Source organism: Mesoplodon mirus (assembly GCF_964341445.2).
Source record: "Mesoplodon mirus genome assembly, chromosome: 15".
Lineage (NCBI taxonomy): Eukaryota > Metazoa > Chordata > Mammalia > Artiodactyla > Ziphiidae > Mesoplodon > Mesoplodon mirus.
The window spans coordinates 19616264-19627829 of NC_138991.1; positions in this window are offsets into that span (position 1 = coordinate 19616264).

Here is an 11566-nt window from a genome sequence, read left to right on the forward strand (position 1 = left end):
TACAGGAACAAAAAACAGTCCAGCTAATTTTTTCCACACACATTTTACATCACTTTGACAATTTTTAAGGTAGAAAAATCAGCATATACATTATACCACTTAAAGATATTTTCATATCTTATTAAGGTACTGTCATTTATATATAAAATAAAGGTCAATTAAAACTATATTTAATAACTAATATTTACATCTTTTTCTTTCTTAAGAATTGCCCACAAATCCAAAGCTTATGGATTAATTAACTTAATGTTAGCCTAAAGTTGACTAAACATATGGAAATTACAATCTAAGCTAATACATTATGACCATATATACGATTTGCAGCATTACAAGAATTTACAGGATCAACATTTTAAAAAAGACATGTATTGTTACAAGTTCATACAATTAAACATGATTCTATATTCTTGTAATTCTTTTTTAGATTTTTTTTTTTTGCGGTACGTGGGCCTCTCACTCTTGTGGCCTCTCCTGTTGTGGAGCGCAGGCTCCAGATGCTCAGGCTCAGTGGCCATGGCTTATGGGCCTAGCTGCTCCACGGCATGTGGGATCTTCACGGAACAGGCCACGAACCCGTGTCCCCTGCATCGGCAGGCGGACTCTTAACCACTGCGCCACCAGGGAAGCCCTCTTTTTTAGTTTTTTAAGGAACCTCCGTACTGTTCTCCATAGTGGCTGTATCAATTTACATTCCCACCAACAGTGCAAGAGGGTTCCCTTTTCTCCACACCCTCTCCAGCATTGGTTGTTTGTAGTTTTTCTGATGATGCCCATTCTAACTGGTGTGAGGTGATACTTGATTGTAGTTTTGATTTTCATTTCTCTGATAATTAGTGATGTTGAGCAGCTTTTCATGTGCTTCTTGGCCATCTGTATGTCTTCTTTGGAGAAATGTCTATTTAGGTCTTCTGTCCATTTTTGGATTGGGTTGTTTGTTTCTTTAATATTGAGCTGCATGAGCTGTTTATATATTTTGGAGATAAATGTTTTGTCCATTGATTCGTTTGCAAATACTTTCTCCCATTCTGGGGGTTGTCTTTTCATCTTATTTATGGTTACCTTTGCTGTGCAAACGCTTTTAAGTTTCATTAGGTCTCATTTGGTTTTTTTTTTTTTTTTTTGTCTTTATTTCCATTACTCTAGGGGTTGGATCAAAAAAGATCTTTCTGTGATTTATGTCAAAGAGTGTTCTGCCTAGGTTTTCCTCTAAGAGTTTTATAATGTCTGGTCTTACATTTAGGTCTCGAATCCATTTTGAGTTTATTTTTGTATATGGTGTTTCTGAGTGTTCTAATTTCATTCTTTTACATGTAGCTGTCCAGTTTTCCCAGTACCACTTATTGAAGAGACTGTCTTTTCTCCATTGTATATCCTTGCCTCCTTTGTCATAGATTAGTTGACCATAGGTGCATGGGTTTAACTCTGGGCTTTCTATCTTGTTCCATTGATCTATGTTTCTGTTTTTGTGCCAGTACCATATTGTCTTGATTACTGTAGCTTTGTAGTATAGTCTGAAGTCAGGGAGCCTGATTCCTCCACCTCCGTTTTTCTTTCTCAAGATTGTTTTTGTTATTCGGGGTCTTTTGTGTTTTCGTGCATATTGTGAAATTTTTTGTTCTACTTCTGGGAAAAATGTCATTGGTAGTTTGATAGGGGTTGCACTGAATCTGTAGATTGCTTTGAGAAGAATACTCATTTTCACAATGTTGATTCTTCTAATCCAAGAACATGGTATATCTCTCCATCTGTTTGCATTATCTTTAATTTCTTTCATCAGTGTCTTATAGTTTTCTGCATACAGGTCATTTGTCTCCTTAGGTAGGTTTATACTTAGGTATTTTATTCTTTTTGTTGCAGTGGTAAATGGGAGTGTTTCCTTAATTTCTCTTTCAGATTTTTGATCTTTAGTGTATAGGAGTGCAAGAGATTTCATGCATTAATTTTGTATCCTGCTACTTTACCAAATTCATTGATTAGCTCTAGTAGTTTTCTGGTGGCATTTTTAGGCTTCTCTATGTATATTATCATGTCATCTGCAAACAGTGACAGTTTTACTTCTTCTTTTCCAATTTGTATTCATTTTATTTCTTTTTCTTCTGTGATTTCCATGGCTAGGACTTCCAAAACTATGTTGAATAATAGTGGCAAGAGTGGACATCCTTGTCTTGTTCCTGATCTTAGAGGAAATGCTTTCAGTTTTTCACCACTAAGAATGATGTTTGCTGTGGGTTTGTCATATATGACCTTCATTATGTTGAGGTAGGTTCCCTCTATGCCCACTTTCTGGAGAGTTTTTATCATAAATGCTTGTTGAATTTTGTCAAAAGCTTTTTCTGTATCTATTGAGATGATCATATGGTTTTTATTCTTCAATTTATTAATATGGTGTATCACATTGATTGATTTGTGTATATTGAAGAATCCTTGCATCCCTGGGATAAATCTCACTTGATCAAGGTGTATGATCCTTTTAATGTGTTGTTGCATTCTGTTTGCTAGTATTTTCTTGAGGATTTTTGCATCTATATTCATGAGTGATATTGGCCTGTACTTTTCTTTTTCTGTAGCATCTTTGTCTGGTTTTGGTATCAGGGTGATGGTGGCCTCATAGAATGAGTTTCAGAGTGTTCCTTCATCTGCAATTTTTTGGAAGAGTTTGACAAGGATGGGTGTTAGCTCTTCTCTAAATGTTTGGTAGAATTCACCTCTGAAGCCATCTAGACCTGGACTTTTGTTTGTTGGAAGATTTTTAATCACAGTTTCAATTTCCTTACTTGTGATTTGTCTGTTCATATTTCCTATTTCTTCCTGGTTCAGTCATGGAAGGTTGTGCTTTTCTAAGAATTTGTCCATTTCTTCCAGGTTGTCCATTTTGTTGGAATAGAGTTGCTTGTAGTAGTCTCTTAGTATGCTTTGTATTTCTGCAGTGTCTGTTGTAACTTCTCCTTTTTCATTTCTAATTTTATTGATTTGAATCCTCTCCTTCTTTTTCTTGATGAGTCTGGCTAGTGGTTTATCAATTTTGTTTACCTTCTCAAAGAACCAGCTTTTAGTTTTATTGATCTTTGCTATTGTTTTCTTTGTTTCTATTTCATTTATTTCTGCTCTGATCTTCATGATTTCTTTCCTTCTGTTAACTTTGGGTTTTGTTTGTTCTTCTTTCTCTAGTTCCTTTAGGTATAAGGTTAGATTGTTTACTTGAGATTTTTCTTGTTCCTGAGGTAGGCTTGTATAGCTATAAACTTCCCTCCTAGAACTGCTTTTGCTGCATCCCATAGGTTTTGGATCATCGTGCTTTCATTGTCATTTGTCTTTAGGAATTTTTTGATTCCCTCTTTGTTTTCTTCAGTGATCTCTTGGTTATTTAGTAACGTATTGTTTAGCCTCCATGTGTTTGTGGGTTTTTTTTTTTTTTTACTTTTTTTCCCCTCTAATTCATTTCTAATCTCATAGCATTGTGGTCAGAAAAGATGCTTCAATTTTCTGAAATTTATTGAGGCTTGATTTTTGACACAAGATGTGATCTATCCTGGAGAATGTTCCGTGCGCACTTGAGAAGAAAGTGTAATCTGCTGTTTTTGAATGGAATGCCCTATAAATATCGATTAAATCTATCTGGTCTATTGTGTCATTTAAAGCTTCTGTTTCCTTATTTATTTTTATTTTGGATGATCTGTCCATTGGTGTAAGTGAGGTGTTAAAGTCCCCCACTATTATTGCATTACTGTCGAGTTCCTCTTTTATAGCTGTTAGCAGTTGCCTTATATACTGAGGTGCTCCTATGTTGGGTGCATATATATTTATAATTGTTATATCTTCTTCTTGGATTGATCCCTTGATCATTATGTAGTGTCCTTCCTTGTCTCTTGTAACATTCTTTATTTTAAAGTCTATTTTATCTGATATGAGTATTGCTACTCCAGCTTTCTTTTGATTTCCATTTGCATGTAATATCTTTTTCCATCCCCTCATTTTCAGTCCTTATGTGTCCCTAGCTCTGAAGTAGGTCTCTTGTAGACAGCATATATATGTGTCTTGTTTTTGTATCCATTCAACAAGCCTGTGTCTTTTGGTTGGAGCACTTAATCCATTCACGTTTAAGGTTAGTTATCGATATGTATGACCATTTCCTTAATTGTTTTGGGTTTGTTTTTGTAGTTCCTTTTCTTCTCTTGTGTTTCCCACTTACAGAAGTTCCTTTAGCATTTGTTGTAGAGCTGGTTTGGTGGTACTGAATTCTCTTAGCTTTTGCTTGTCTGTAAAGCTTTTGATTTCTCCATTGAATCTGAATGAGATCCTTGCTGGGTAGAATAATCTTGGTTGTAGGTTCTTCCCTTTCATCACTTTATGTATATCATGCCACTCCCTTCTGGCTTGTAGAGTTTCTGCTGAGAAATCAGCTGTTAAACTTATGGGAGTTCCCTTGCTTGTTATTTGTCATTTTTCCCTTGCTGCTTTCCATAATTTTTCTTGGTCTTTAATTTTTGCCAGTTTGATTACTATGTGTCTCGGCGTGTTTCTCCTTGGTTTTATCCTGTATGGGACTCACTGCACTTCCTGGACTTGGGTGCCTGTTTCCTTTCCCATGTCAGGGAAGTTTTCGACTATAATCTCTTCAAATATTTTCTCTGGTCCTTTCTCTTTCTCTTCTCCTTCTGCGACCCCTTTAATGCGAATGTTTTTGCATTTAATGTTGTCCCAGAGGTCTCTTAGGCTGTCTTCATTTTTTTTCATTCATTGTTCTTTATTCTGTTCCACAGCAGTGAATTCCACCATTCTGTCTTCCAGGTCACTTATCCGTTTTTCTGCCTCAGTTATTCTGCTATTGATTCCTCCAGTGTAGTTTTCATTTCAGTTATTGTTTTGTTCATCTCTGTTTGTTTGTTCTTTAATTCTTCTAGGTCTTGTTAAACATTTCTTGCATCTTCTTGGTCTTTGCCTCCATTCTTTTTCTGAGGTCCTGGATCATCTTCACTATCATTATTCTGAATTCTTTTTCTGGAAGGTTGCCTATCTCCACTTCATTTAGTTGTTTTTTCTGGGGTTTTATCTTGTTCCTTCATCTGGTACATAGCCCTCTGCCTTTTCATCTTGTCTATCTTTCTGTGAATGTGGTTTTTGTTCCACAGGCTGCAGGATTGTAGTTCTTCTTGCTTCTGCTGTCTGCCCTCTGGTGGATGAGGCTATCTAAGAGGCTTGTGTAAGTTTCCTGATGGGAGGTACAGGTGGTGGGTAGAGCTGACTGTTGCTCTGTGGGCAAATCTCAGTAAAACTTTAATCCGTTTGACTGCTGATGGGTGGGGCTGGGTTCTCTCCCTGTTGTTTGTTTGGCCTGAGGCAACCCAACACTGGAGCCTACCTGGGCTCTTTGGTGGGGCTAATGACAGACTCTGGGAGGGTTCATGCCAAGGAGTACTTCCCAGAACTTCTGCTGTCAGTGTCATTGTCCCCACGGTGAGCAACAGCCCCCCCTCCGCCTCTGCAGGAGACCTTCCAACACTAGCGGGTAGGTCTGGTTCAGTCTCCCCTGGGGTCACTGCTCCTTCCCCTGGGTCCTGATGTGCACACTACTTTGTGTGTGCCGTCCAAGAGTGGAGTCTCTGTTTCCCCCAGTCCTGTCAAAGTCCTGCAATCAATTCCCACTAGGCTTCAAAGTCTGATTCTCTAAGAATTCCCCCTCCCGTTGCCGGACCCCCAGGTTGGGAAGCCTGACGTGGGGCTCAGAACCTTCACTCCAGTGCATGGACTTCTGTGGTTTATGTGTTCTCCAGTCTGTGAGTCACCCACCCAGCAATTACGGGGTTTGATTTTACTGTGATTGTGCCCCTCCTACCATCTCATTGTGGCTTCTCCTTTGTGTTTGGACGTGGTATCTTTTTTGGTGAGTTCCAGTGTCTTCCTGTCAATGATTGTCCAGCAGCTAGTTGTGAGTTTGGTGTTCTCACAAGACAGAGTGAGAGCACATCCTTCTACTCCACCATTCTTGTTCCTCTCTCCACAGTTACATGTCGCTTATTAACTGACTGGTATAGAAGACAGGAAGTGGGAAGAATCAAGAGCAGCTCTAGGGTTTAAGCTGGTAAACCTTAAAGAATAATTCCACAATCTTGTTTCTTAATGGCTGCAGAGAATGGATTTTCATTCATGAATGTGCATACACATACACGTGCGTGTGCTCACACACACACACATTTCCTCTTTTTCTTGTTCCCTTTGGACAGCTCTGTATTTTCTCTTGAGAAGTAGTTCCGATTCTAACCCTAACCCTAACCCAACTATCGCTCTTAATCCTTTGGGCACTATTGACACTCATCTGCCTGGCTCTGTTTGTTTAACAGGAGCTCTTGTGTTTTAACTTTTGGGTACCTGACACCAAAGTTTCCAGTTTCCAGAAGGTGGTCTCAACTAGGGCATTAGGTACTTGTTCTTACCTTGTCCCAGTTCTGCTCTCCATCTGAGCCGTCACATTAGCCCTTGAACTTCAACTGAAAGTTCTTCTCAACAAACCCTCAAATGGACACAGGGGCCTCTAGCGGATGTTCCTCCTTTCTTGATGTGATCAACTTCAAGGCCAAATAATAGTGTGCAGTCCATGCTGGTGATTTTCCCAGGTGCTCTTACCAAGCCAGTCTGAAGGGAGGGGCATCCTCACTAGCAAAAGGCCCTGGGCTTAGCAAAGACTCATTCCCACACCTGCCAATGGCACCGCAAGGAAAGCCTCATCTGGAAGCCTGGATCTCCAGGCCAGATTAGCAACCAGGTGCTATGGAGGAAGCAGAAGATGGCAAGCAGCCATGGGGAGAATTAGAAAGAGTGGGACCAGATCCTGAAGCCCTGGGCCGCACATGGGCCACCTTGAGAAATGCCAAATAAGCATGTTAGGTAGGATCCTTGGATTTTAGGTTGATTCTGAAAACTATTCATAGGCCCAGTTGATGGAGAAACTCCTTGGACAGCATACGTAGTATTATAGAACACCGACAATAATAACTGTTATGTTAACACTAACCTTTTGCCTGGCAGTGTGCTATTCACTATATTCGAGTGGCTTATTTAATCCTTGCATCCACCAAATGTGATAAATGAGTGTTTCCATTTTACAGATGTGGAAACTAAGATCCAGATAAGTTAAATAACTTGCTCAGGATTCCAAAGCTAGTAAGTGATAAAACCAGCATTTAAACCCAGGCAGCCTTACTCCAGAGCCTGTGCTTACCCATAATACTAGAGTGTCCCAGGGTGATATAAGCCAGGGGTTTATACATCTGTTGTATAAAGGACCAGATAATAAATATTTTAGGCTTTGTGGGCATGTGGTCTTTGTGGCTACTATTTCACTCTGCTTTTGTAGCACAAAAGCCTTCAATAGACAATATGTAAGTTAACATTGTAGTTCTATTCCAATAAAGCTTTATTTATAAAAACAAGCCATGGGCCGTACTTGACCCATAGGCTATAGATTGCTGACTCCTGGCATAAACCAAAGAGAGGATTGAAGTTTCATAATCAACAGACATTCATTGGAACACTTACTATGTGTCAGATACTTCAGTTAATTTATTTTTATTGAGTCCTTCAAGAGCTATGAAGTAAGAAAGGAATCCCCAGTTTACAAATGACAAAACCGAGGCTTAGTGAGGTCAATTTTTCAAGAGACATATAACTAGTAAATGGCAAAAGAGAACTAAATATAACTCATCATAACTCATGTTCCTTTGTCATTTTTCTCTGTATGCTTTCCAAGTAGACTGCAGCTCCATAAATAATCAAGTCTCCAGAAGCTATATTGGTACCTTTGTCAGAGCAGTGTGAATGTGTCATAACTTGGCCAGGACAGGCTGACAGGCATGCTGGGACCTCAGAAGTATGAGGTGTCTGGAAGAGGATGGAGGGAACTTGCCCAGCTGGAAAGCTGGCCATTGATGGACAGAGAGGTCCCAGTTGTCCACATGGATATGGGAAATTCTGTCAGGTTCCCGGGCAGTCTCATTCCTACAGTGGGGCACTGTGGGATTGGGGTTGTGAGCCAAGGGACCAGAAATCTCCAGGGCATGATTATGCTGGAGTAGCGTCCTTGTTTAGAGCAGGACCCTGGTTAGAAGCTCTGGGGAGGAAGGAGCTGGGAGAGACTCACCATTGGAAGGGTCTGCTTCTCAAGAATGAATTCTAGGCATAGGAAACAGTTGGAATGAGAAACAGAAATGTGAATAGGAACACAGTCTTGTGACAGGTAGAAACACTGCCTCAGCCTCCCACCTCAGCTTAAAGGCCATCTCCTCACAGGGGCCTTGTTGACCACTCCAAATAGATACCCCTGTGCTTCCTTATTGATGTGCTGTATTTTCTTTACTCAGATACACTCACTTCAAGGCCTTCCCCCTTGTCATTTCCTCTTCCAGGAAAGCTCTTCTCTTAAACATCTGTAGGCCTTGTGACCTCACTGCTTCAAAGTCTTTTTTCAAACCTCACTCTCAAGGAAGCATTCCCCGACCCCCTCATTTAAGAACTCAAACCCTCCCCCTCCCCCAATATTTTATTACCCCCTTTTCCTGCTTTACAATTTTTCTCCTTAACATTGACCACTAAATTATGTCATTTGTTTCCTTTTTATCTTGTTCCTTGACTGCTCTCTAGAAGGTCTAGGACGTTCGGAAATGGATGTAATTTTATCCCCATGTCCACAGTGTTTAGAACAGTGCCTGAGACATGTCAGGCCCTCAATAAATATCTGTTGAATTAATTTATCACAGGTCGTAATTACATATTTAATCATTTACTATCTCCATCTCTCACTAGACCGTAAACTCTGTGAGAGTGAAAAAATGTGTCCGTGTTTCCATTACTGCATTCCCAGGGCCTAGAATATATTCAGTGCTCAAGAAATACTTTTTGAGTGAAAGACTGGCAGAAGAAGCCCAAGAACCTGTAGAGCTCACCATCTGAGCCCTTTTCAAGTTGTATTCTGTTTATTATAATTATTTGCAAAGGAGTTTATTTTTCCCACTAATCTAATAGTTCTTTAAAGGGAAAATGTTGTGTCTTATTCATCTCTGAATTTAAGATCTTTGACACCAGCTAGCACTTAGTAGGCAATGGCTAATTATCTACCAAATGATTAACATGTACAGAGCAGCAAAAGCCGTGCATTAAGAGTGCAAAACTCAGTGGAGAGCCTACTCCCTGGTAAGGCTGAGCTTTCCTTGTTTGGGACTGACACAGGAAAGGCAAGAGTGTATTTGCAGGAGGCAAGTGTCAGAGATACCACTTGGGATGGTTTAGGATGACCAGACACAGAGGACTCTGGGAGACCTTATCCCAGAGGATAAGGTCCTTCCAGGCCAGGCTGGTCCTGGCTGGGGCAGCAAAGGCAGCCAAAGGAAAGGACGCAGGTGAAGTGGAGTGAGATGGGATCATGGAAAGACCAGGCAAGAACTCATGGCCACCAGGGTTTCTCATGCTGATTCACTGAGCACTGAGAAGCAACAGGGAAGACTTGGGGCCCTGGGGCTCCAGAGAAGAGGAAAGGAGTCAAGGTGCCCTTCACGTCTCAAAATCAGTTGGGATGTGATGCTAACCCCATTTTCACCTTCTTCATGAAGTATGTGTCCTAATTTGCTTTTCTTAGCACTCTAAAACCAGTAGAACACCCTGCCCAATACGAGTTGCTTACACAGAGTTGCTAAGTTGCAAACCATCCATGGATTTGATCCAGGATGATTCTTGGAGTAAGCAGTGGTTATCAGGGATGCCTTTGGGTGGTTCCTTATCTTAAATAGATGAATGTCTTAAATAAATAAATGAATGCATCAGTGAATGAATGACCACATGAGCAAATGGATTAATGAATGAATGAAACAAATTTTCTGCAATTTTTTAAGGTGAGGCACAAGGGAAGGGTGCACTTAGGAACCACAGAAGCCCACGCAATGAGAGGCAAGGCCAACTGAACTTCAGACAAGTAATCATATCCACATTGCATGCAGCTCTAAGAAAAGGCTTATAAGAGGACGAAAGTGAGTTGGGCTCTGAATAGTGCACACAGTTTTTTGTTGTTTAATTGATTTTTGAGTTTGGAACTTATTAAGAGTTTCTGTGTTGGCTCATATATGGATGATAGTTGATGTTCCATGGATATTTTACAAAACCAGTTATTTTCTGTTTGTAGCCTATGTATATTTCCTGAAAAGGCATTTTGGGGTGAGGAAGATGAGGTTAAGTCTCTTGATCTTATGAACGTGTCTCCATTGATGCCTCCTTGTTATTTATTTATTTATTTTTGGGTGGAGGCATGCCTTGCAGCTTGTGGGATCTTAGTTCCCCACCAGGGATCGAACCCAGGCCCTTGGCAGTGGAAGTGTGGAGTCCTAACCATTGGACTGAGAGGGAATTCCTCCTTGTTATTTCTACAGTTGTTTCATTGTACATTTTGGTGCTATGCTACCAAAAGATATATGAGTGGTTTGCTCTGAATTTTGTTTTTCCCATTGTCCTTACAGAGTGGATTGGTTTAATATATATAGTTAGTGGGGGGAAAAAAGAACATGAGAAACAGAGGGTGAAGCAAAGAGATGGCACAAAATGTGGAGAACTGTGAGGATACTATCCCACCTATGAGGGACAAAATGTTACATGAAAGTGGAAAGAAAGAAAGATGAGTATATGTTGAGTGTTTTCTCTTGGTCATTGGGTAGTTTGACCCTGTTTTCTTATTTAGTCCCCATGATGTTATCTGAGATGGGTATCAACATCCTCATTTCGTACACAGAACTGATGATGGAGAGGTTAAGTGACCTTGTAGAAGTTCCTCCTTAGAAGTGAGATTCAAACCCTAGTCTGTGTGGGTCAAATTCTTTCTCTGGTGACATTTCAGTGTTTTAAGATGGAAGACACTCCAGACTGCAAAGACAAGACTAGATAAAACGGGAGGTAAGGAGAGCAGGAGAGAAAGGTCCAAGATTTTGGAAAGTCTAGAGATCAGGGTGAAATCCTTGAGGCAATGAATGGAGTGTCTCTGACAGCATGCCTTAGGTGTGCTTGTCCAGGAGGCAACCTAGGTCCTCTGCTTTGGTAGAAGCTGGCTCAGAGGACTGGGTGGAGAGCTGAATCCACAAGGGTACAACTCAGATCTGCAGCTAAGAGTGACCTTGAAGGGTTGGGGGCTGATACTTCGGCAGGAATAGAATGTATAATTTAAGAAAATTAATCTATAATAATAAAAAAAGGCAAAGCTGAGAAGCTGAAAAAAATCACTTGGAAGATTATTTTAATAGTTCAGAACTAAGCACTATGACCTTGATTAAAAAGGAGTAGTAGAAATGAGAGAATTGGGAGCATTAGGGAGACATTTGGAAGGAAGAATTCATCTGATTTAATTGCTGACTGGATATCTAGACAAAAAAGAAATAATATGTTTCAAGTAAAAAAAAATCTAGTGGGTAAGTGCTGCATTGGACCTTTTTCATTCATTTTGAATTCATTTTCATTCATTCATAATAACCTGTGAAATATGTGCCACAAGCCCTATTTACCGATGAAAAAACTGAGGCTCAGAGAGGCTAAATAACCA